The sequence below is a fragment of the Sciurus vulgaris genome (genome assembly GCF_902686455.1).
Source record: "Sciurus vulgaris genome assembly, chromosome: 2".
In the NCBI taxonomy this organism is placed as follows: Eukaryota; Metazoa; Chordata; class Mammalia; order Rodentia; family Sciuridae; genus Sciurus; species Sciurus vulgaris.
In genome coordinates this window covers 403,805-429,511 of record NC_136462.1, presented here as the reverse complement: position 1 = coordinate 429,511, position 25,707 = coordinate 403,805, and the positions used below count along the sequence as shown (strand labels likewise).

The 25,707-nt window shown below is 43.1% G+C and overlaps 1 long non-coding RNA gene across 1 annotated transcript in view; it reads right to left on the bottom strand.

The window, feature by feature from the left end:
- Positions 1-25,707, bottom strand: part of LOC306653304 — a 411,785-nt gene that overhangs the window by 326,694 nt on the left and 59,384 nt on the right. Inside the window, exon 2 of the long non-coding RNA XR_013761694.1 lies at positions 22,129-22,187. This is a non-coding gene — a long non-coding RNA (uncharacterized lncRNA). The remainder of the gene's footprint in view (positions 1-22,128; positions 22,188-25,707) is intronic.

Here is a 25,707-nt window from a genome sequence, read left to right as displayed (position 1 = left end):
TTGACTCTTGTACTAATTCTGTTTATGTAATGAGTCGCATGTTGGTATTACATTGTTGATTTGTATATGTTGGACCAACCTCCCCTCCCTGTGCTGAACCCCACTTGATCATAGTGCTCCACCTTCTTATATGTTCTTTAATGCACTGTGCCAATATTTTCACACAGAATTTCACATCTCTTTTCTTCAATGACATTGGTGTGAAGTCTATATTGGATGTGTCTTTGGATTTTTCTGGTAACTGGGTGATACTGTTTTTATAGAATGATTTTTTTCCGTGTTCTCTTGTTTTCATGGGGTAATCTCAGGAAGTGAGCATCATCTCTTCTTTAAAGTTCTTTTGGAGTCACCTGAGAGTCAGTCTGGTTCTGGGCTTTATCTCTTGGAAGAACTATAATGGTTGTAGAACTTCACGGCTTGATTTTTTCTATGTCAAATTTCTGTATTTATGTGCTTCAACTTGTGTAGGTCACAAGCATTGGGGATTTTGTCAATATCTTCAGGTTTCTAGTTCATTGGATGATGATTTTTCAATATAATTTATAATAATCTGGATGTCAGAAGAATCTGTAGCAAAACGTCTGTTTTGTCTCTTTTATTTTGTCCTTTGGACCCTCTGGTTTTTTTAATTTCATTTGGTTTTTTTCATGGCTTTTCAATCATCATTTTGTTTTGTAGGAATCATCTCTTGTTTTTTTATTTCTTCTATTGTGAACGTAGCCCCTGAATCTCTGGTAGCAACAATCAAACAAGAGAAGAAAATTAAATGGACACAGAGGTAAGAAAGAAGTGTGAACATGTCTACTTGCTGATGATGTAATCAGATATCTGGAAGAACCAATATCTGTATCACAATGCCTCTCTATCTAATGAATAACTTTAATAATGAAGCCAAATACATCATGCATACATAAATAAATCATTTTCCTATACTTCTACAATAAGTCTGCTGAGAAAGAATTCAGGAAGACTGCCCCATTAAAAATAACCATAGAAAGTGTTTGGAAAATATCAGCCAAGAAGGTGGAAGTCTGCATAATGGAAACAATGAACACCACAGGGAGGGATTGAAGGCCTTAGACATGGAAAGACCTCCCATGTTCTTTATAGTCAGAATCAATATTATCCAATGGCAAAACCACACAAAATGTTACAGAGATTCAATAAAATCTACAACAAATCCCAAAGACTTTTGTTAAAAAAAAAAAAAAGAAAGAAAAATGTGTCTGAATATTTGTGCGGAGAAGTTACAAACACAAAATAGTGCAAGCAATCCTAAGCAGGAAGAGTGATGCTGAAGATTGATATTATCTGAATTCAAATTACTTGACAGAGCTATACTAACTAAAGCAGCATGGTTCTGGCACCAAGCAGACATGAATACCAATGGAAAAGAAGAGAAGATACAGAGACCAACCCACATAGATGCAGTTATCTGTCACTTGATAAATTTTGATTAGACTAAACTCTACAAATGCTAGAAGTAAATACTACATCAACCCTCCTGTGTATTCGCAGAGGCAACGACTTCCTCAACCAGGTTACTGAAGTGCATAAACATTACCAAGAACAAGTAAGGAGGACAGTATGTAATGAAAAGGTTTTACACAGCATTGGAAACAATCAGGAGTGTGAGAAAAGAGCCTTCAGAATTGGAGATCTTAGACACTTGCTCGCAACTAGGGCACTGATATCAAGAATGTAACACCCAAACTTTTAAATACAAGACCCAAATAACCCAATAAATAAATTGGAAGGAAGGAAACAGACACTTCTCAAGAGAAGAAAGAGTGTTCAACAGATATGAGAACATGCTCAATATTTCTAGTAATTAGAGAATGCAAATAGAAACTGCTTTGAGATTTCGTGATAATCTAATTAGAAGTCAATCATCAAGAATACAAATAACAAAAAAAATGCTGGCAAGAATGTAGGAATGATGTACACAGATGTATTGTTGGTGGAAATTCACATTAGTGCTGCCAATTTAGAAAGCAGAATGGAGGTGCAGAATGGAGCACCATATGATGCAGTATCCCACCCCTCAGTATTGGTCACATAGAACTAAATAAAGCACACCATGGCTATATAGTCACATCAGTGTTTATAGCAATTCTTCTCACAACAGCTATACGATGGAATGTTCCCAATGCCCATCAACAGGTAAATGGATGAAGGAGAGGTGGTGTATACTCAAACAGTGTTTCACTCAGTCACAAGGAGGAAGGAAGTTAGGGAACTAGCTGATCAGTGGATGGAAATGGAGAATGTCTTGGTGAGTTTCATAAGCCAGATTCAGAGGGTGAAATGCCAAGTGTTTATTCTGATATGCAAATTATAGACTGCAAAATAAATAAAGCACTGGGAGGAATTCCCTGAAATTAGAAGAGGGATCTTGGAGTAGAAAAGGGGATTGAGGGTGAGGTCAGAGGGGCAGGAGAAGGGAGGGAGGAGGAACAAAACTGACCAAACTACCCTGTGTACCTATGGAGGTGCCTCAGTGAATGTCCCCTTATGTTCCCTAAGAAGCACTAATGTAAACAAAAACATTAAAAAATCTGTCCAGAAAATAAGGGAAAGGGTAAGGAGGAAGGGTAAAGAGGAGGAGGGAGAGGGAAATGGCAGGGATGGAAGTGGAGGAGGTCATATTCCAAGACTGTGCAATTATGTCAAATTAAATAGCATATAATTATGAGACACTAAAGACAAAGGAAGTGCAAATTTAAAACCAAATTATTCTCTTCAGAGAGATCATGGATTGGTGAGAAAATTTGTTCAGAGAGCTCCCCTGGAAAGCTGGTATATGGAGAGGCTCCAGATGCAGGAAACAAGCCCCAACCCTCTGTGACCTGCTCGTGGGCTGACCCTGAGGTCCCTGTGTGCTGAGCGCCCCCTGCTGGCCCTGGGCACCCTGCAGGGAGGTTTGTGTCTGGGCTCACACTGAGGTCCCCTCACTGTGTCTCTAGCACAGTAATAGGTGGCCGTGTCCTCGGTTCTCAGGCTGCTCATTTGCAGGTACAGCGTGTTCTTGGAGTTGTCTCTGGAGATGGTGAATCGGCCCTTCATAGAGTTGGCATAGTTTGTCGTACCACCACCCTGGTTAATTTCTCCAATCCACTCCAGTCCCTTCCCTGGAGCCTGGCGGACCCAGCTCATCCAGTAGCTACTGAAGGTGAATCCAGAGGCTGCACAGGAGAGTCGCAGGGATCCCCCAGGCTGCACCAGGCCTCCCCCAGACTCCACCAGCTGCACGTCACACTGCACACCTGCAAACACAGAGGCAGCCTGGTCAGGACACTCACTCATCCACTCTTTCTCTTACTCCTGTCCACTCACACACTCAGGATCTCTGTTCTCCATTAATCACCTTTGAAAACAGCCACAAGGAAAACCCAGCTGAGCACACAGTCCATGGTGAGCAGCCTGTGTTGAGTCCTGACCACAGAGTGGAATGAGCTGGAGTCCAGGGCTGGGCTCCTGTGCAGAGCTGCAGGGTCAGGGTGGCTGCTTTTCATGAGCAGAGGGAGGCCCAATTTGCATGTCCTCCTGGTATATAGCAGCTCTGGTTGGAGGCCCAGGTACTCCAGTAGTGAGAGCAGATGGGAGTGACATAAGCAGCCATGTTCCCTTAAGGCTGCTGCTGTATCACCTTCAACATGTCCTTGTGGTCCCAGAATGGTGAGAACAATTGACATCCTTGGCCAGGCCACCTGGATTTTCCTAGGGCAGGTTGAGTGGTTTCCTGGCCTGCTGAGCCTTAATGTGTTCCCTTCCCCACTCAGGGGTTCCAGCTCTACCTGCCTCTCTTTGCCTCCTGCCTTCCTGCCATGTGGTGTTCTAGTCTCATAAAGGCCCGTGTCAGGAGCAGCACCTTGATATTACATCCCTGTTCCCCAAACCTTCTGCAATACAGCTCTCTCACTGTAAATCCTCAGCCTAGGAGCTGCTCAGAGCAGCACAGATGGGACTCAGCACACACACTTGCTGGAGCCTGAGGTGGTTGTTGTAAACTCCTAAAGATGTGGATGCACTCCTGGGACTGTGCAAATTGTTGCTCTGTGCCAGTGTTAATCTGTTGCTCACCAGCTGTACACCTGGCAGCATCCATGGGGCTAACTCTGCAGGCACACAGGCTGCCAATGCTGTGGATGTGAGCATCCACAGGAAGACTGGGTGGCCCCAGTGCTCACGCAGAGCTTTCTCACAGGTGCAGGACCTACAAAGAGACCCTGGGGCCATGGCTAGTGGAGCCTGGAAGCAAGGTCCACTATGGACCCACCCCTCTAGGTCTACCAGCTGCAGGGCCAGGTAGGAGGGCAGCAGCCAAGAGACTCCAACTGTGCAGCACAGCCTTGGTGAGCAGAGACATGGGATGGGACAGCCTGAGGACTGGGGTCAGGACCACTGTCCTGTGTGCCCACCAGATGGGACCTAGAGGCCACGAGGCCTGTCCTTGACTCAGGTCCCAGGAGTGGTGAAGCACTATTCATGATCACCACATTGCCCCTTAGTGGTGATGTGGAAAATAAGCTGTCCACAGAGGAGAAATTAACCTTAGCCAAAGAGAATGGCATCCTGTCCCTCCTGGCCAATGGCATGGGCCTGGAGCACAGGGCCCTAGCTGACCTAGGTCAGGAGGAGGGAGGCCATCACCACACCAGCACTCATGTGGGGAAGCTCCTGCATCTGCCTCCTGGACAGAGAGGACCAGTGGCCCCTGGAGATGGGAAGGTGCAGGGAGGGTGAGGGTGGGGTGGGTGGTAAGGACCAGGTGCAGAGAGGGCCTTGTCCTGGTGCCCAGCAGCTCACATGCACTTGTGGCCACAGCCAGGCTGTGCTTCACAGTGACTGCAGCCCAGCAGTTGGGGGCTCCCAACACCAAGGAGGGACAGGTGATGGACAGCTGGTGTGCACAGCCTGGGTCCATCATGTCGCCTTCACCCATGTGTCAGGTGCTGTCCTCAGCCTCACAAGGACTGGGTTTCACTGTGACTATGAAAACACAGCAGGAATGGCCAGCTGTGTGTCTGATGGAGAGAGAGGCTGACCTTCTTAGTGACGTTGATGATCACACACCATCTCATGTGAAAGACAGCAGCATCCAACCCATCACTGCTCATTCAGGCCCTTCAAATTGTATTCCCCTGTCAGATCCCTAAATTAATTTCCTTATTCTGGTGCAAGTGTTGTAATGAGGAAAGCAGGCTTAAGCAATCAAGTACAGACTGGCTGCAAGTGAGGATCGTCATGTGAGGGGAAGTGACCCAGCATCCATCAGGACAGGACCAGATGGGTTCTCAGCCGAGTTCTACAAAACCTTTAAAGAAGAGCTCATTCCAATATTTCTCAAAGTATTCCATAAAATAGAAGAGGAGGGAACCCTCCCAAACTCATTCTATGAAGCCAATATCACACTGATACCTAAACCAGACAGAGACTCATCAAGGAAAGAAAATTTCAGACCAATATCCTTAATGAACATCGATGCAAAAATTCTCAACAAAATTTTAGCAAATCACATACAAAAACATATTAAAAAGATAGTGCACCATGATCAAGTGGGTTTCATCCCAGGGATGCAAGGTTGGTTCAACATCAGGAAATCAATAAACGTAATTCACCATATTAATAGACTTAAAGTCAAGAATCACATGATTATTTCAATAGATGCAGAAAAAGCATTTGATAAAATACAGCACCCCTTCATGCTCAAAACACTAGAAAAAATAGGGATAGTGGGAACATTCCTTAACATTGTAAAGGCCATTTATGCTAAGCCCATGGCTAATATCATTCTAAATGGTGAAAAACTGAAAGCATTCCCCCTAAAAACTGGAACAAGGCAGGGATGCCCTCTTTCACCACTTCTATTCAACATCGTTCTTGAGACTCTGGCCAGAGCAATTAGACAAACCAAAGAAATTAAAGGGATACAAATTGGAAAAGAAGAACTCAAACTATCCCTGTTCGCTGATGATATGATTATATATTTAGAGGAACCTGGAAATTCCACCAGAAAACTCTTAGAACTCATAAGTGATTTCAGTAAAGTAGCAGGTTACAAGATCAATGCCCATAAATCGAACGCATTTTTATACATAAGTGATGAATCTTCAGAAAGAGAAATTAGGAAAACTACCCCATTCACAATAGCCTCGAAAAAAATAAAATACTTGGGAATGAATCTCACAAAAGAGGTGAAAGACCTCTACAATGAGAACTATACAACACTAAAGAAAGAAATTAAAGAACACCTTAGAAGATGGAAATATCTTCCATGTTCTTGGATAGGAAGAATTAATATTGTCAAAGTGGCCATACTACCTAAAGTGCTATACAAATTCAATGCAATTCCAATTAAAATCTCAATGACGTACCTTACAGAAATAGAGCAAGCAATTATGAAATTCATCTGGAAGAATAAGAAACCCAGAATAGCTAAAGCAATCCTTAGCAGGAAGAGTGAAACAGGGGGTATTGCAATACCAGATCTTCAACTCTACTACAAAGCAATAGTAACAAAAACGGCATGGTATTGGTACCAAAATAGAAAGGTAGATCAATGGTACAGAATAGAGGACATGGACACAAACCCAAATAAATACAATTTTCTCATACTAGACAAAGGTGCCAAAAATATGCAATGGAGAAAAGATAGCCTCTTCAACAAATGGTGCTGGGAGAATTGGAAATCCATATGCAACAGAATGAAACTAAACCCATATCTCTCACCATGCACGAAACTAAACTCAAAATGGATTAAGGACCTTGGAATCAGACCAGAGACCCTGCAGATTATAGAAGAAAAAGTAGGTCCAAATCTTCACCTTGTTGGTCTAGGACCAGACTTCCTTAACAGGACTCCCATAGCACAAGAAATAAAAGCTAGAATCAACCACTGGGATAGATTCAAACTAAAAAGCTTTCTCTCAGCAAAGGAAACTATCAGCAATGCGAAGAAAGAGCCTACAGAGTGGGAGAATATCTTTGCCAATCATACTTCAGATAGAGCACTAATATCCAGAAACTATAAAGAACTCAAAAAACTCTACTCCAAGAATTCAAATAATCCAGTCAACAAATGGGCTAAGGAAATGAATAGACACTTCACAGAAGAAGATGTACAAGCAATCAACAAACATATGGAAAAATGTTCAACATCTCTAGTAATAAGAGAAATGCAAATCAAAACCACCCTAAGATTCCATCTCACCCCAATTAGAATGGCGATTATCAAGAATACGAGCAACAACAGGTGTTGGCGAGGATGTGGGGAGAAAGATACACTCATACATTGCTGGTGGGGCTGCAAATTAGTGCAGCCACTCTGGAAAGCAGTGTGGAGATTCCTTAGAAAACTTAGAATGGACCCTCCATTTGACTCAGCTATCCCACTCCTTGGCCTATACCCAAAGGACTTAAAATCTGCATACTACAGAGATACAGCCACATCAATGTTCATAGCTGCTCAATTCACAATAGCCAGACTGTGGAACCAACCTAGATGCCCTTCAATTGATGAGTGGATAAAGAAACTGTGGTATATATATATACAATGGAATATTACTCAGCCATAAAGAATGATAAAATTATGGCATTTGCAGGCAAATGGATGAAATTGGAGAATATCATGCTAAGTGAGATAAGCCAATCTCAAAAGCCAAAGGACGAATGATATCACTAATAAGTGGAGGATGACACATAATGGGGGGGAGGGAAGGGTTAGTGTTAGGGTTAGAGTTAGGGTTAGGGAGGGGGACAAGTATGGAGGAAGGAAGTACTGTATAGAGGGTAAAGAGGGGTGGGAGGGGTGGGGGAAAGGGAAAAAATAACAGAATGAATCAAACAACATTACTCTATGTAAATTTATGATTACACAAATGGTATGCCTTTACGCCATGTACAAACAGAAACAACATGTATCCCATTTGTTTACAATAAAAAAAAACCCATTAAAAAAAAAAAAAGAAAATTAAATGCTAAAGAAATGAAACTGCACTCTCACTTGGTAACATGAAAGTTTACATGGACTCAGTGCTGTAGCTCTCAACACAGAGTGTGAAAACACATGGAGAGATTTAATTGTATGGTATGAAGCAGGAGTAGCATAAGGCAATCTGGGGTATAGACATTGCTGATGCTGATCCTCACCAACCTGGAACTGGACTCTGCATGAGGAGTGGGTGTCTCCACCCTTTGGAGCCCTGGGTGTGGGGCGTGGGTGCCACAGAGCCTCATCATGAGGGGTAAACAGCTCACATGCACCAAAGCTCACTCTGAACATACCCATGTCTGTGAGTTTGACCAGGTTTAGGGCTTGCTGTCAGCATTTCTTTTCTCAGTCTTTGGCTATTTGGATCAGATATTTTGACCCTGGTGGTGCTGTGCTGTGATGGCTGGACGTTTGGCAGCCTCAGTGGTCTCTAACACTACATCCCTAGGGCTACAACTTCTTAACATGGGGGAACAAAAACTGCCTGCAGACCTTGTCAATGTTCCCCAGGAGTGGAAGTCTCTGTGTAGAATCCAGGAAGAAATGTGTAGTGTGACCTGACAATCTCTTGAAAGACAGGATGGACTCAGAATGAGAAGGAGTCATGGGACTGGGACAGGGACCCCCCTGAGCATCGAGGGTTAAGATATGGCATCAGAAGTTCATAAGGTTCACCTGAGCATGATGAGCTGACATGTAACCCAGGGACTCAGGAGGCTGAGGCAGGAGGGGACAACTTTTCTGGGCTAACCTGGGCACCTAAGGGAGACCATGCTTCAAAATAAGATAAAATCAGGACTGGGATGGAACACAGAGGAGGAGAACCTGGTCTCAATCCCCACTTCTGAAAAAATATTGTGAAGTTCATTTTAAAGGCACTGCTCAGGAAATCTCATTGAAAAATAAAAGAAGGAAACAAGTCTTCACAAAAGAAATTGTGTGGTCTGTGCCGACAGAATTACAGACTAGCCTGAACTAGACAAGAAAAACCTGTCTGAGGGTCTGAGCGAGGAGAGAACTCGAATACCTCCATGGAAGGTGGTGTCACGGCAGGTGCTGGCTGGGGAGGAACCTCAGGAACCAGGTGAACTGCTCTCTCCTCCCTCTGCCCTGCTCCAGGGTGACCCTGAGCTCCCTGTGTGCTGAGCGCCCCCTGCTGGCCCTGGGCTCCCTGCAGGGAGGTTTGTTTCTGGACTCACACTGAGGTCCCCTCATTGTGAGTCTGGCACAGCAATAAGCGACTGTGCCTGGGTGTTCATGGAGCTCAGCTGCAGGCAGAACTAGTTCTTGGATGTGTCTCTGGAGATGGGCAATCGACTCTTGATGGGTTGGTTGAGTATAGTGCTGGCATCATTCCATATTTCCACTATCCACTCCAGCCCCTTCCATGAGAGTTGACAGATCCAACTTCAGCAGTAACCAGGGGTTGTGATGGAGAATCCAGACACAGCACAGGTGAGGCACAGGGTCTACAAGGGCTGCATCAGACCAGGTCCTGACTCCTGCAGCTGCACCTCTCACAGGACACCCGGGGACAAGGACAGGCAGACCCTGTCAGTCACATCACTGAAAATCTCCCCATGGACCCAGCTCTAACACTGGGGACACTCACCCTGGGGAGCTGTGACCAGGCACAGGAGAAGACCCAGCAGCCTCATCTTCTAGACCTCACCTGCCTTCCCAGAGAGCTCAGCCTGTGTGAGCAGAGAGCTGTGAGCTCCCATAGCCCAGAGGGCATTTGAACCCAGAGCAGGAAGCGGAATAACTGGAAAGGCTGTGGGCAGAATGCCCAGGTCCTTAGTGCTCCTGAGATGTGTCCCTCTCTCTAACCCAAGTGGAGCTTTACCTGTGAAAGGAGAGCAGTTGGTTTAGGGGTGCTGGAAGACTGTCAGAGGAGGAGGCCACCATTGTGGGCCCAGCACTGCCTCCCCGGGTCCTTCCTCCCTCTACATGGGAGGGATCTCAGGGGTAGGAAATTGCCTAGCATGCAAGAGACCCCAGGTTCAACTCCCAGTCCTGAAGGAAGAGGCCTCAGTGGTTACTGAACAAGAGCAGAGGGCTGAGGATGGTGTTCCCCAAGTCCAGGAAAAGAGCCCTCCCTCTGTCTCATGAATAGTTCTTTTATCTCTGAGAGATTTGCATGCTACAGAGTGAGAAGAGTAAGGAGCAGGTCCTCAGGAGGGCAGGGGATTTTTGATGTGTGCCCCCAGCCCTGCTCTCCACCCTCTGACCTGCTTGTCCTCCTGACTCTTCAATCAATGCCTGTGGACAGGAGTGGGCTAGAATGTGCCCTGAGCTGTTCCACTCATCTGTCCCACCCTCTGGTCTTCACCATGAGAGGACAGGGTGGGAGCACCTGTGTCAGGGGGAGGGACCTGTGAGCAGAAGCAGCTCTTACTTGCAGCTTAGGCTGAGAGAAACTGTGTCCACCAAAAGAAGCAGAGTCAGGCTGACAGGAGACAGGAAGGATATGCAGGGCATGCTGGGTGAGGGACAGAGGCCCAGGGCTCGTTTCTTGATCAACACCACTGCAGTGAGAACTACCCTGCCCACTGCACCATCATTTGGAGGCCACAGTAGACATTCTCCTTAGTGAGGGAACTCACTGAGAGGATAAGTGTATGTGCTGACCTCCTAATGAGGATTCAGGAACTGATCTCCTGCCTAACTGAGTGAACACAACTTACCAATAAGACATGTAGGCACCTGTCCTTATTCACTGTGCTGTTGACCATGACCTCACTGCAAACTCTAAATTTGCAAACACCTTCCTCCTGGACCTGGGGTTAATCAGGGAACACCTTATGGCATCTACGTTTCCACAAACTGCAAATCCAAGTGTTCCCTGTGGGTGACGTTTCCAAGTCCTAGCAAATTACCTGATTTAAAAGAAGATCTTGCAGTCGAAGCAAATGGGAGACATTTGAGATGATCCCACCTCCTGATATTGAAACCTGGGCCCACTAGTTGAGCCTTCCCACCTCTCCTGTGCCAGGTGTGAACCATGTCTCCAGCAGCCAGCTCATCATAAGACCCTGTTGAGGTAATGTGCCCATGCACTGCATTCACGTCATCCGCACTAGACTGACTCCTGCATTTCTGTTATGATCAAGATTTCTTGGATCCAATATATCATCTCTCCAGTTTCCTCCAAGAGTTCCCCAGCCAGGACCACATGTTGTTATGAAACATTTCTGAGTGGCCTCCTCCTCATCTGATTCCTACTCCAGTTAATGTACAATTTACCTTGTTGACAAACTATCACAGGACCCATGTCGAAGTTTGCTGTGAATTATTTTGCAAAACAGTTTCCTCTAACTCAGGGATTCTGCTGGGCATGGGGATCTGGGAGGGAAGTGTCATTCCAGGCACTCAGGTCCATGGATAACTGCACAAATACAACAGATTGAACTTGTGTTTGACCCAGCTCCAGGGCTGAGGAGGTCTGCCTTGTCCTCCTGAGCTGGGACACTTGCTGTAGAAGACTGGAGCAGGGCATGCTTCATGTTCTTTACCATCTTCCTGTGATCCTGCTTCAAAGAATGATGTGGCTCCTCCTCTATCTGCACAACACTAGAAGAAGGATTTATATAATATTGAAATGTTCCCTCAACCTTATTTGTATAGCCATCAAGGCTCAGAACTCAAGGTTGAATTTCAGAAATACATTAAGCATCACAGGAATCTGAATCTAGTATAGAAAACCAAAACATTATTTACTGAAATTAAGGTTGATAAAAATTAAGAAGTGCAATTAGACAGAAATCTGGAGGAATTCCTCTAATGAAAAGAGAAACAAAATATGCACAACAAAGCTTTCCAAGAACATTATTCAACTTCTTCTTGGGCTGAGATGTGAAGTTGATGAACCTGAGCTCCCTACTGAAACTATGTGTCTTGTTTCTCCTGTGTGACCTTGCTGGTTCAGAATTCCCTGCTTGGTTGAGGGTCCTCTAATGCTCCTCACTGTCCCCTCCTACTCCTGAGGTCCTACTACTGTACTTGAGTTCTCTGCTGGTCCTGAGCTCTTCCTGCTTGTCTTGGGTTCTTACTTCTTGTCCTGATTCCATGATAGCTCTAAGTTCTTGCAGCTGCTCCTGAGACTCTTACTGGCCCTGAGCTCCCTCTCCTGATCCTAAGTGCTCTCTGAAGGTTTTGATCTACCTGCTGATCCTAAGTGCCCCATACTGGTCCATAGGCACCATTGGTGGTCCTGAATCTACTTCTGCTCTTGAGCTGCACCAGCAAGTCTTGACCTCACCTGTTGATCCAGGACACACCACTGGTGTTCATATGCCCTGCTTTTCCTCAGTTTCCCCTGCTGGTCCTCAGTGCCCTGCTGGTCCTCAGCTCTACCTGCAGGCTGGTGACTGACTGGGCTCAAAATGAGTGCCCTCGCTATGTGTATCCTACTGGAATACACGGCTGTATGCTTAGGTTTCATGCTGGTGAGTTGAGTGCTAATAAAACCTGAAACTTGCAAGTGTCTCTGGTGATGCTGACACTTTCCTAGTGCATATCCCAACCTCTGCAGATGCAAATGACGAAGGAGATCTGGGAAAAAGGATCAGCAGGTGCTCAGGAGTATCAGGGAGCACTGAGAACCAACAGGGACTTAGGGTCAGTTGGTAAGGCTATCTGCTTCCACCATTAACTGTCCTTCTAGCCCACTCCAGGCCCTTCCCTGGAGGCTGACAGATCCAGCTCACACCACACCTCGGTAAAGCAAATCCAGACACAGCACAGGTAAGGGACAGTGTCGATGGAGGACTTAACATGGACAGGTTCTGACTTCTGCAGCTGCATCATGGACAGGACACCTGGGGACAAGGAGCATCACCTGCAGTCAGTTATGCCAGAAGCTGCATGCCCTGTCCATTTCCTGAAATTCCTGAAATCTCACATGTGGCAGGCAGAAGGGCAGTCCCAGGACCCCCATGTTGCAATGAAAGCTCCACGAGAAAGACATAGGGCTGCTCAGTCAGGGCTGGGCTTTCAGTCTGAGCCTGAGCTGCATTGCATGGGGGAGGCCTAGGATACAGTGAGGAGCAGAGGACAGGGCCACCACCTGCCCAGGAAGTGTGCTAACCTTGTGCTGCTCAGATGCACTGGCAGGGAACCTCAGGGTCCTCCCTGCTTCCTGCCTGCTCCTCCTCCTGCAGCCATCAGGAATGGACAGGCCAATGTTGAGGGGTTGGCACCACCACAGTTAGAAGGTGTTCCCTTGGGGGAACACATCCATGCACAGGGAGGAGACAGGAGGTGGCCCCATCAGGTCCTTGGCTCTGTGCTGTGAACTCCATGGGAGGGTTTCAGGTGGGGCAGAGCCAAGGGTGCCATGGGCCTTGCTGGGGATGGAGAGGAAGTTCAAGAGACAGCCTGCTCCCACTGAGGCAGCTGTTGGCCTCCTGCCTTGAATATCTTCCTAGCCTTTTCTTCACCCTTGGCTGTGGTGCTCCTAGACCTCCAGACCTTGATATCTCCAGGTCTCACAGCTTCTGGATTTGTGAAATGTCTCTTCGTCCTTGTGAGTCAGTCTCAGCCTGGCCCAGGTTAAGTCACATCAGGGCTCAGCATGGCCCTCTGTGAAGGCTGGAGGTCAGTGCTGGGTGGACCATGGCCCTCGTGGACAGAAGGCTCTGAGATTTCTCCCTGGCTCTGTCCAGCAGGCTCAGACTTTGCTGGGAGCCAGCCCCAGCATCTCTCGGGTTCCTGGAAGGATGGGTGGAGTCAGCGCAGAGGAATGACAGGATCCCCTGGAGCAACTTGAGGCAAGTGCTGCTCAGATTTATTTTAGCTCTTCTTTTATGGTATTAAGTGAAGCAGACCTGAGAAATATGATACTGTCATCTATTTTGAGTGCAAAAATTTTCTTTTGAACACTGAAATTCTTGTGTGAACCCTCATGTGTGACAGGTTGATATATTTGACTCTATAGAAATGTTATAGGTCAGGCTATGTGGGCATTGAATAAACAGACTCCATTTTACCCTGAGACTCCATGTTATGCAGCTAATGCTTCGCCCATGGCAATGCCTCACCTCTTTACTGATCAATAGTTGCTTAGCATGACATTTTTCACAATGTAAACTGGTGAAATGTCAATTCTTGTATAATGCTAAATTGTTCTCTTTTCAATTCCTACTTTCCTAAACAATGTACCATGTTAACGTTGATGGCAACAGTGATTGTTTAGATGTTAGTAACCATTCTTTAGTTTGTACCTAAGTAATATCATTTTGACCCACATCCCTACTGCTATTGACTTCAGATCCCATGATGTTAGTTCATAACTTTGAATCATAGCAAGAGACATTTATGACTGATGTCCTGACATATGGCATACAAACCCCTGCAATCCTGTGATCAGGGCTGTTCTCCCAATAACCATTTCGGGGGCATTATGTGAGTTAGTCAGCTGGCTGGCTTAATGATAACTCTCAAATTTGGGCTTCTCAGTGGTGATTGGTCTATTCTTTGGTTGTGCCCCATAACATTTGCAGACCTGGAAACTCGTGCAGAAGGTAGACACCACACCACTTCTTCTAGGGGAACATGTCAGGAGATGTTCCTCAGCCCCAGGCTGCAAAGTCTATGGAGCCCTGACCCAGGACAGAACTAAATTCTCCAAGAGTCACCTGTTTCTGTGCCCCTAGGGGACTGGTAAGTCTTTTTCTGGTGGATCCATACCTGGAAACTCTGAGGAAGGCTGGATGTAGTATTATTTCTCAAGCCTGGGACTGGCAAGATATTGCCCAGATCCTCAGTTCAGGAATCAGGAGTGGCCACTTGTTTTTGTTTTGGTGTCTTACCTGTTCTGTGTTTGTTTGTCTCTTTCTGTCTTTTGTTGCCCTTGAGTGTGGACATGGGTCAATCGCTCTTGTGTTTCTCATGTAGCGCCTTCAATACATATTGACCGATTTCCAGGAATTTCAGAGAAGGATTGCTGATGACAGGACCTGCTTTTCTCTCCCTAAAATCTGTGAGAGACAAAGGCCAACATTTGAGGTTAGATGGCCCTCTCAGGGGGCCACCAAATTGTCTTTGGGCAGCCTAGACAACCTGATTAAATGTTTTATATTCAAATACTGGAGAAAATGGTTAAAAAGGTTTTTAACCATGTCCACTAAAGCTTACTTTAAAATGTAAACTGCTGCCAACAGGAACTCCCAACCATTGGAGTTTGTTCACCAAAATGCCAGGCTAAAATTTAGATGGCTGCTATCCAAGAGACCAGAAAAACCGGTTTAGAACAAGACCCCAACTTAAGGCGGCTCTTCCAGGAGACCAATGGAAGCAGCTGAAAATTCCTTCAGGGAGGGACAGGGCATAACCTTTGTCTATATTCTCTTAATTCTTTTTATCTCTGATGAGTGGGACCCCATAAGGATGGAGGTCAAAAAGACTTCTAAAATTCTATTTTTTTGAGTTCATAATTTTGATCCACTGCACCTAGGTTAATTTTTGATCAGACCCATTTTATGCAAGTGTATAGTTTTTTTAATGCTGTGTTTCACTCAGAGGCCAATTTACAAGGGTTAACACTCAATATTATGAGTTTTAAAAAATAAGCTACAAGGTCTTTGTCCATCTCTTTATTTTATATGTATGTACACCAGTGTATGGTCATGTCTACATGTTTGGTATCAAAATAGACATGTCAGCTCATAAATTAAAATTTAAAAGATGGATCCAAAGAACTTAAATTCTTGTGATGTAAAAGGTTCAATTTAAATTGGGTAAACAAATCAAAGTAAAGATTTCTTTAAAAGTTACTAACTCACAACTTTCTCTAGTGGTCACAGAACTTATAAAATGTTAATTTTACAAAACATTTAGTATCCATTGTTTCTAGATTTTTCTTCAAAAGGAAAGAAATTCTTGATGCTGTCCAATTCAATTCTCTGATATCTTGGTTTTAAAAAAGAAAACTAAATTAGGTTTAACACATATGGGATTAATCATGGATGTGTTTTTTGGAGATATCTGATTGCTTTAAAGAGTTAAAATGTTAGCTGTTAAATACAACATCAAGTACTCTTAACACCTTAAATTACATAGGGTAACATATTTAAAACATTTTTGGTATTTTTATATATTGGAAAATAAAAGGATGGTTTAAAATTTCTTTATGTTATCACTGAAAACATGGTTACTAAAAGTCTCAACAGGTATTATTCTTTATAAAGGGTCCAAAAGTTTCAACTATATTTAAATAGAGTTCTAAATAAATAGCAAAGAATTTCATCTTATGAAAATGGAGTAATTAATCTAAATTCAACAATTTACAAGTGTTGTTTCATAATATAAATTTCAAAATAGGGGATCAGCAGATTTTTTAAAAATATGATTCTAAATATAAAAATGTATTTAGTAAAAAATGATTCCAGATAAAAAACATCTTTATGTGATAAGATAAAGCTGCAATATATATAAGTAAACAACGAGAGTATATCATTAATTGATTAAAAAAGTACAAATTAAAGATAAATTTTAAAAGGTTTATATGTATATATAAGTAACACAACAGTTAAAACTATTCAAGGTTTTTCCCTAAGGTCAAATATTAATGCACTGATATAAACCAAAGTTCAGTCTATAAGTAATATGAAAAATAATGCTTAAAATATCAATTCACTCTTAACGTAGTGTTCAATAAGTTTTATTTTCTAGAACAACTGGTCTTAAAAATTGGGGTTTGTACAACTCTGGGTAAACAGCACTTGTTATTTTAGAGTATTGTACTACATTACAAAGTCTAAATTTTCTTCAAAAGTTAACATGGTTAATAAAAAATATTAATGCAATTATAATGCTATTACTCTTCTTCATATATTAAATGTGTTCATATCTCCCAGGTATACAAGTCTTTAAAGCGAAAGATTTAAAAGAACCTTTTATGAAGCTGGTCTTATCCAACCTAACGTTGTAATGGTAATTTGAAACTTATAAGAGTTGCAAATTTTATTGAGGATTTACTTATATCATTTAATGCTCTGTAACTGAATATGAACCTCATGTTACCTTCTGCACTGGGATAAAAATGTAAATGTACTTCTAAAACATAATGAGAGCCTGACCTGTTTAAAGGGTAATATCAAAACAGGAAAGAATTTTGCCACTTTATTACACAAAAGGAAAAATAAAAGCTCTCTCAACTCTCTTTGATTTATGTTTTAGATGTAATACCATATTGTGTTAATTAACATTCATATAAACTTCACAAACATTATATGTAAACTTTATAAAATGATAATTAAACAGAAGACAAAGATGAGCTTCAGAACTAGACCACTTGCCTAAGATTTGTGAAGAGCCCCACCTTACCTGAGATAAGCTTCTGCCTCCCACCTTACTACATGTTATAGTGGCTCCAAAATAAGCCAGACTTCAGCTCATTTAAAGTTATATTCAGAAGACTGTTTTTTTTTGTTGTTGTTGTAAAATTACTGTGGTATCAAACGGGGTATATAATGTATAGCTCAGCCAAAATTTAAGAGAGCTATTACACAACTAATTGTGTTTTTACTGTTGTTAATTCCAGTTTGTATTTTCCTTGTAAAATGTATAACTTTGCCTGATTAATGTTTTGCAGAGGTACTGCTTCAAGAACAATATGAATTAACTTGAGATAATGAACCATCATCTATAGGACAGATAATATAGACCCCATTAAATAAAAGTGGGTAAATGACTGTAAAGCCATAGACATTAAAGTTAAAGCCCAGTATTCTTACTATATGGCAGGTGAGATTGACTTGCTGAATGTTTAAGATCAAGACTTAAAGATCGATATTAAAATAGAGGAGCCAAGAGAATCAATAGTTGGTTCTTGCTCTCAGAGTCAGTCTGAACCCAGGGAACAGGAGAACTTCTCCATGGAACTTTGCAACATGGGCCACATGACCTCCAGATCAGGGAGACTCATGAGACCACTAGAGGATGAGAAGCCAATCAGTGCCTGTGAGGCAGAGGAGGATTATTGGAAAAGGGAGACATCACTAATGTTTCCAAAGGAAGCCAGCTCATCAAGGAGACCCTACCTAGCAAATGGCACTAAAGGAGCTAAGAAGCTGCTCTCAAGTTCCCACTGAGTGACCCCTGTGGGAATTCAGCTTGCTCTTAACAACAAATAGAAACAAGGTCAATATGACTAACTTGATCTTAAACAGCTAGCAAATACAGTTAAAATGACAACCATCTTGTGTCCCCTGAAGGAACATGGTTTACTTGTAGTTCAAGGGAAACTCCATGCCTGGCCCTTCAACTTCACAAGATTACCAAATGGGATGAATTCTGTGTTCACTTCATTTCCCAGGTGTACTATTATGATGGGGAGGGAAGAAGGGAACATTTGGGGCTAATACATTGATCTAAATGAGCTTCCCATGTCTTAGTTCCCTCCTAGTGGGATTAGATGTAGCTGATTCCATTGCTGTAGAGACCACTGCACTCATTACAAGAGAACAAAATTTCAAAACCCTAAGTAGGCAAATAGATCTAAATTTAAGTAAATTAAAAAACTCTGTAAGCCACTTTAAAAATTCCCTTGCTTCTCTTGCTGAGGTAGTTTTAACAAACAAAAGAGGGTTAAATTTGCTGTTTTGAAAATAAGGATTATGTATGGCTTTAGCGAATATCTGTTGTTCCTATACTAACCACTCAGGAGTCATTCATGATAGATTAACTTTGATTAGAAAAAGGCTCAAAAAAAGGGAGGAAGAGCTTAAAACTTGAGGGTATTTGGTACTAAAATCTGTTCTCTTGGTCCCCTGGATAATGACTCTAATAATCACGATCCTATTTATATTGGAGCTTTTAATTTAGCCATGCATGATAAACTGTTTAACTACATATGTTAGAGATAGAATTTAGTCTGCTAAGCTAATTGTTTTACACACCCACTACAATCTGCTCTATACTAAATAATAAATCAATGATTTTATTATGTACATAAAACTAGGGGGAAATGTGACAGATTGACATATTTGACTCCTTGGAAATGTTACAGGCCAGGTTATGTGGGCAATGACCAAACAGACTCCATTTTACCATGAGACTCCATGTTATGCAGGAAATGCTTTTCTCATGGGAACATCCCACCTCTGTACCTATCACCAGTTGCTTAGCATGATTTTGGGCATTACAAAATGACAAAATGACAATTCTCGTGTAATGAAATATTGTTCTCTTTTTGATTCCTAGTTTCCTAAACAATGAACCATGTTAATAATGTCAACAGTGATTGCCTAGATGTTAGAAACCATTCTTTAGTTTGCACTTAAGTAAGGTCATTTTGACCTACTTTCCCCTCTGCTAATGTTTTCAGATTGCATGATGTCAGTTTGTAATTTAGAATCATAGCAACAGACACCTGTGATTGATGTACTGACTTTTGGTATAAAAAACACCTGCAACCTTATGGTAGGGGCTGTTTTCCTAATAGCCATTTTTGGGGCTTGGTGTGCTACAGTCAGCTGAATGGCTTTAAAAAGACTATCAAATTTGGCCTTCTCAGTGATGATTCCTCTGTTCTTAAGTTGCCCCCATAACACAGGGAGCCCAGAGGGTGAACTGCTCTGCTATTTCTTGACATGACACAGCTATAACTTTTGCAGTTCAGAGAACCTCAGCCCACTGCCCTCACACATGTATCTAGTGATATAGGTCCACCATTCTGGGAAAATCCCTTTCCTTTCTGTAATTTTATGATAGGGTTTTCAATGAGTCATGCTGTAAGCTCACTATACACTTCAGTTTAAATATGAGGTGCATAAAAGCCCTTGCATGAGATGTTGCAAGAATTTGCAGAGGTGACAGGATCAGGTCTTCAAGGTTGTGGGGTAATTAGTTGATTAATGCAATAAAATGGATTAAGTGACTGTGGTAAATTTAGACAGGTAGGGTGTATCTGTAGGCTACAGGTCCCTCAGGGTGTTTATATTTGGAGGTTTATATTTTGTCCTTAAGGAGTGGATCACTCTATCTCTCCCCACACCTCTCTCACTGATTCCTCATGGCACTATCCTGAGAAGCATTCCTTTTCCTACACTTTTTCATGATGCTCTGCATAAACTTGTGCCCTGAGAATTGGAGTCAAACACATGTGGACTGAACTGTTTTTTCCCATAGCATTCTTGAGAGGTATTTTAAACACATCAATGCAAATATTCACTAAAATAGAAATAGGCATGCTTAATAAGGGTCATTAAAATTGATCTGTTCCTATATTCCAGATGCTTTTGGAGCTTTATGGAATTTTTTGTGAAGAAAATAGAAAAGATTGGAAATAAGAATTGCACCAGACTTAGACTGCCATAAGTGGAGAATGATGGTGGATTTTGTGGGAGCTAAGAAGACCAGAATGTGAATAGGAGTGTGGATACTAAATACAGGGCTCATGGTATTTCAGAGGAGGTTTTCTATTGGAATGTGGAGTAAAGTCCATTCATACACATTGCATTCAGACTAGGAAACGGTCCACATTTTACCCTTGCCCTCAGACTATATTTGAAGGTGAGTTTCAATGTGATGGACTCATTAATAGGGCAGAGAAAATTTAAGAACAGCACAGCTCAGGAAGGCATGGATATGCCTGCCTGCTTTTAGCCACTTTTATTGTGATGATCAGAAGCAGAAAGCAGAGAAGAGAGACATAAAACTTGAAGTTTGGTTAGATATGTGTGAATAAAACTGGGCTAGGGAAATTGGGATTGTTAAAGACATGACAGATACTTGATAATTGCTCATACTTTCCCCCAAAACAAGAGAAAATTTGGGATCATGGCATCTCAGAAATGGGCAAGGCCACAGCCATCTCAAGCTCAAGGGTGTAAAAGGAAAAATTATTTGAGAAGAGACCATGTGGACACCTTTTTGCACAGAGGGTTGTAGACAGTTGTTTCACCATTCTCCACCATGGAAATATGCAGAGGTCACTGTACCATGGTCCCAGGAGGCCTGGTGCTACTGGAGATGGTGGAAGACATGGGGACCCACCACAAGGTACTGGTTCTGTAGGTCTAAGGGAAGGTCTTCTATTGAGATTTCAGGGAAGGTGGGGAAGACCAGAAATTGAAGGGTCAGAGTCCCTGAGAGGATGATGCATGAAGATGTGAGAAGAAAGGTGTAATTCCAGGGGCAATCTCCAAGATATGAGATGCCAGCATCTTGGAATTTAGGTCAAGGAAAGCTGCATAAATGAAGCAGAGAGAAGCCACAGAGAGGTCATGTGCGTGGCAACCATCAAGGTCACTGGAGCTGAGAGACATCAGAGCTTTGATGACACAGCAGATGCCATGTGCCCAATTTCTGGATGTGACGCTCCCAGAATGTGCAGCTGGATTTTGGTCTAGCTTTGGTCCCAACCCTTCATTCTATGTCTCCTTTCTAACTTGTGGATAGGACATAGTTACTCTGTGCCTATAGATATTAGATATATGAAATTTGTTTTGTTCTTACCCTCACAGTTAGGCATTTGCTTTGAGACTCAGATTTTGCACCTGGACTTTGGGTAACACCTGAACTGTTAAGAGAGTGGTGACTCCTGAAAATTAGCTCAGTGCATTTTGAAATGAGTGATGGGCATGGACTTTTGAATACTAAGGTTTATAAATGGGCTGTTTCCAAGAGACCAGGTGTGGCAATAATTTTTAGAGGTAGAATAATTAGATGATGATCATTGGAACATAATCAGTAGATTCATGCCAGTTCATGCTTTAAACAGATGCAACCAAATGGAAGATGGGTGTGTTTTTTGGATGTAGGTCACTGGGATTTTCGTTTGGATTTTTATTTTGTCCCTGGTGAGCAGAGCTCCCCTCTCTCTCTCAGTGTTACCATATGCTTAGCAGCTTTCTTGCACCACACTCTTCAGCCATGACTGGCCACCTCATCTATGGACTAGAGCTATGGAGTCCACTGCCTGTGACTGAGACATCTGAAATTGTGAGACAAATAAATGTTTCCTTTTTACATGGTCCTTGACATTTATATTGGTCACAGCAATGCAATAGGTGACTAAGACACTATCCAAAGCTGCTTAAAGAGCAATTTAAATAATAATCAGGCTGCTTTCCTACAGGGCATGTTAGAAGAAGTAGTAGAATGAGACAGAATGACACATGAACATGCACCATCATGTGAGGACCTGACAGGAGGGAGGGCTGCTGTGGGACAGGGAGGGACCAGCACACTCCAAGCTGGAGAGAGAGGTGAGCCTGTTACACTCCAGGGGCCTTCCTGCCATGAGGTATAGCATGAAAATGAAGAAAAACAACATTTCTGGTGAATAAAAATATATAAAACTGTAATATATTAGGTATATAACTAATCTCTTCAAAGGGAGATATTGAAAACTCTAAAACATTCTAGAAAAAATATAGCAAGACAATTTAAGGAAAACCAGGGTCCCTGCTGTAGAAACATTAAAACTCTGAAACTTTTAATTTCCAAATAAAGCTATGGATTTAGAGCACTCCCTACTATAAACCCAATGGAATTTTTTTACCAAATTAGAAAAACTATTTACAACATATTTCCAATTTCAAAAAGACCCAAATATTCAAAACAGATTTTTAATTCATCATAGATATCTATAAGATTTCATTCATATTGGTGTAATCATGCAAGCTTTGACTGTAATTTTCTCCCATTCAGTCCCAATGACTTCCCATTCACTCCACTCCTTCCTTCTCCTGGTTCCTTCCTCTGCTCTGCTCATCTCTCTGTTTCAAGTTTCAGATGGAATATCCCAAAGCTCTTGCATTTGTGCAGAAGAGTCGTATGTGGGAAGATAATTCAGAAGCTCTGAAACTTGGAAGTGATCCTCCTTTGATGGACCTGATGGGTGTGAATTGATTCCGGTGAGGTGTGACAGAGGAGGAGAGTCACTGAGGATGTCATAGAGAGTTCCATCTTCAATAAAGCTTCCAACATTTTCCCTGTTCCTGGTGGTCACCATGAGGTGAGAACCTTATTTCCATTGTTGCCTTCCTTCAGGAGGCTCTGCCTCACTCAGGTCCAAAGCAGTGGAGAGGGCCAGCAACTGAGTGATCATCTACAACCTGGAGAAAGAACAAAGCTTACCTGCTCTACATTGGACTTGTCAGGTGTTTTCCCACAGGGAAGGAAAGATGACTGTCACAAAGTTGGAATGGAGGAAATTCATGGTGTATTCCAGCAGAGAGCAGGTCTATACTTTCCTGTTTCTGAGGAGTCCTAGGAGGCTGAATTAAATGTAATGAACTAGTTAATCTGGTGGTGGAAGATTCAAGGCAGCAGAGCTGCTAGAGATGGCATAGGTACTGCTCTTTGTTATGAGCCAGGTCTATGGTGATAATCAGGAGAAGAATACAGAGCAGAAAGACTTGAAAACTTGGCGACAAGTCAGAATTATGCATGTAAAACTGGGCACAAGATTGTTGGGGATTTTGAAGAGATTACAGACAAAAGGGGATGGTAAATACACTACACTGATAATGGGACAGATGCCTCAAGGACCTCTCAGGAATTTGCAAGGGCACACCCATTGCAGGGTCGGGAATGTAAATGGAAGATCCCATGAGAATAAATAGTGGGGTACCCGCTCATAATAGGGAACCAAGAAGTGGCTTTTCCATGCTCTCTACAGGGCACTAAGAGACCAGAGTAGCCATGACCCCAGTGGCCTCAATTCCTGCTTGAGCTTCCAGCATATTTTGGTATCATATATAGAGAGCTGGTTCTGTAGGAATGCATGGTGCTGGAGTTAGTTGTTCATGGAGACCTCCACTGATCTTTGAAAGAAATTCTGGGAGGTCAGGCAATTAGTAGAATGGCCAGAATCTCTGTGGTAATCAGGAAGAAGATGAAACTTGTACCTGTGAATGTGAGCCTGAAGCTTGAATGGAGACTCCAGCAACTAAGAGATGGCAGTCATGTGCACTGTCTCCCAAGGAGGGCTGCTGGCTATGGAGAGAGCCAGGATATGGGAGAGGCCATACAGCAGGCAGCACCAAGGGTCAGGCAGGACAATGACTTAGGAGAACACACCTCTCAATCTTGTGACCCTGAGGACACAAGACAGGCATGCCCAGGTGGAGTTTCCTTCCATTCTTCTTCCTATCTGTTCTCTCTATGGTCCTAGTCCTCCTGCTTCAAATGGGATGTTTATTGATGCCACTGTGTATTGGACACATATGACCTGCTTCTGATTTTGAAATGGCCTGTCAGTCAAGTGTTTGCCTTTAGTGAGGTGAGACTTTGAAGTTGACATTTTGGAAATGCAGGGAATGGTCACTCCATGACGACTCTCAGAGAAGAACCACATTCACTTTACAATGTGAGATGGACATAAAATTTGGGATCTAAGTTTTGAAGGTTATGGTGTGGATTTGCACAATCTCTGTCTTATTGCTGGTAGAGAAAATATCAAAGTGTGAGTTTCATCCACATAAGTCAATCCTAGTCAGAATGGTCTACCTGAGTGCTACTTGCAGGCAGTTAAGGAGTACCTGGAGTAAGTAGTCCTTCTCTTCCAGCCCCCTATTGACTTTCTCTCTCATTCCTGCCCACCAAGTCCTACACCTGTTGCTTCCACCTGCATTCTGCCTTGGGGATTTGCCTCACCTCAGACACAGCATGATAGAGTTGGATGACCATGTACTGACCCTCTGAAACTATCAGTCAGGATGAAATTTCTTATTCTAGGTTGGTCTTGATGTAGTTTGGTCAGAAAGATGTGTTCATTAAGTTCATTGAACCAGTTCTATTGATCACATCTCAACTAAGCAGTGAAATAGAGTAACAGATGATTGTTAAAATAATGACAGATAAATGACAGATTACAAACACATAGACCTGTGTTTGATTATAAACATGCAGACACAAACATATGGAGAGAAGAGAAAGGCAGGTAAGAAATGAAAGTGATAGAAGATAGAAAGATGGTAGAGAGGTGATAGATAGACTAGTTCAGTTTGTCATAGGCCATCAGCCAGAGGTCAGCAGCCTTGGTTGAGGTTCTGGTGTCTGGAGGACCTACAGGTAGAAGACTGTGTGCTTCATAGTTGTGGACATGTGTGGGCCTGCCACAATGACTTGGCATCCCAAGAATAGTTCTGCCACTTTCCCCCATGCCCAGAACCCATACATCATCAAGTTTTCTGCTAACAGAATTGGATCGAGTCAGAGACCAGGCCTGGTTAACCTCATCTTCATGGACCCCAGGATAGGCAGAGCTGGGTTACAGCTTCCTAAATTGTGTGACCTTGCCCTTGTCCTGTTCCTGCCTCCTGTGTTGGTCCCCTGCTTCTTCCTATGTCCATGCTCAGGTCACTCACTCCCTCTCAAGGGGACACATGTGTGAGGAGTGAGCAGTGTCCTCTGTGCACACTGATACCAAGTGTGCTGTGGGTTTCCAGGTTAGTGAGGAGAGTCACAGCAAATTCACTTTGTGGGATTCCCTGAGATAAGGATTGGGGTGGGTACCGAAGTCCCTGATCCTCAGCAGACCTGGCCTTTGGGTTTTCAATTGTGAGATGTGAGGAACATTGAGTTCTCTACCACCCTGGTCCCAGGAGAAGCCCCACAGACACCCAGACTGACCCGAGACACTGCCGTGGACCTTAGAGTGGAGCAGAGCAGCAACTGGACACTGTGGACCCCACTTCCACATGAAGGATGCTACCTGCCCAGGGAAACCTCAGGCAATAACTGACCAGGGTGTGGAGAGC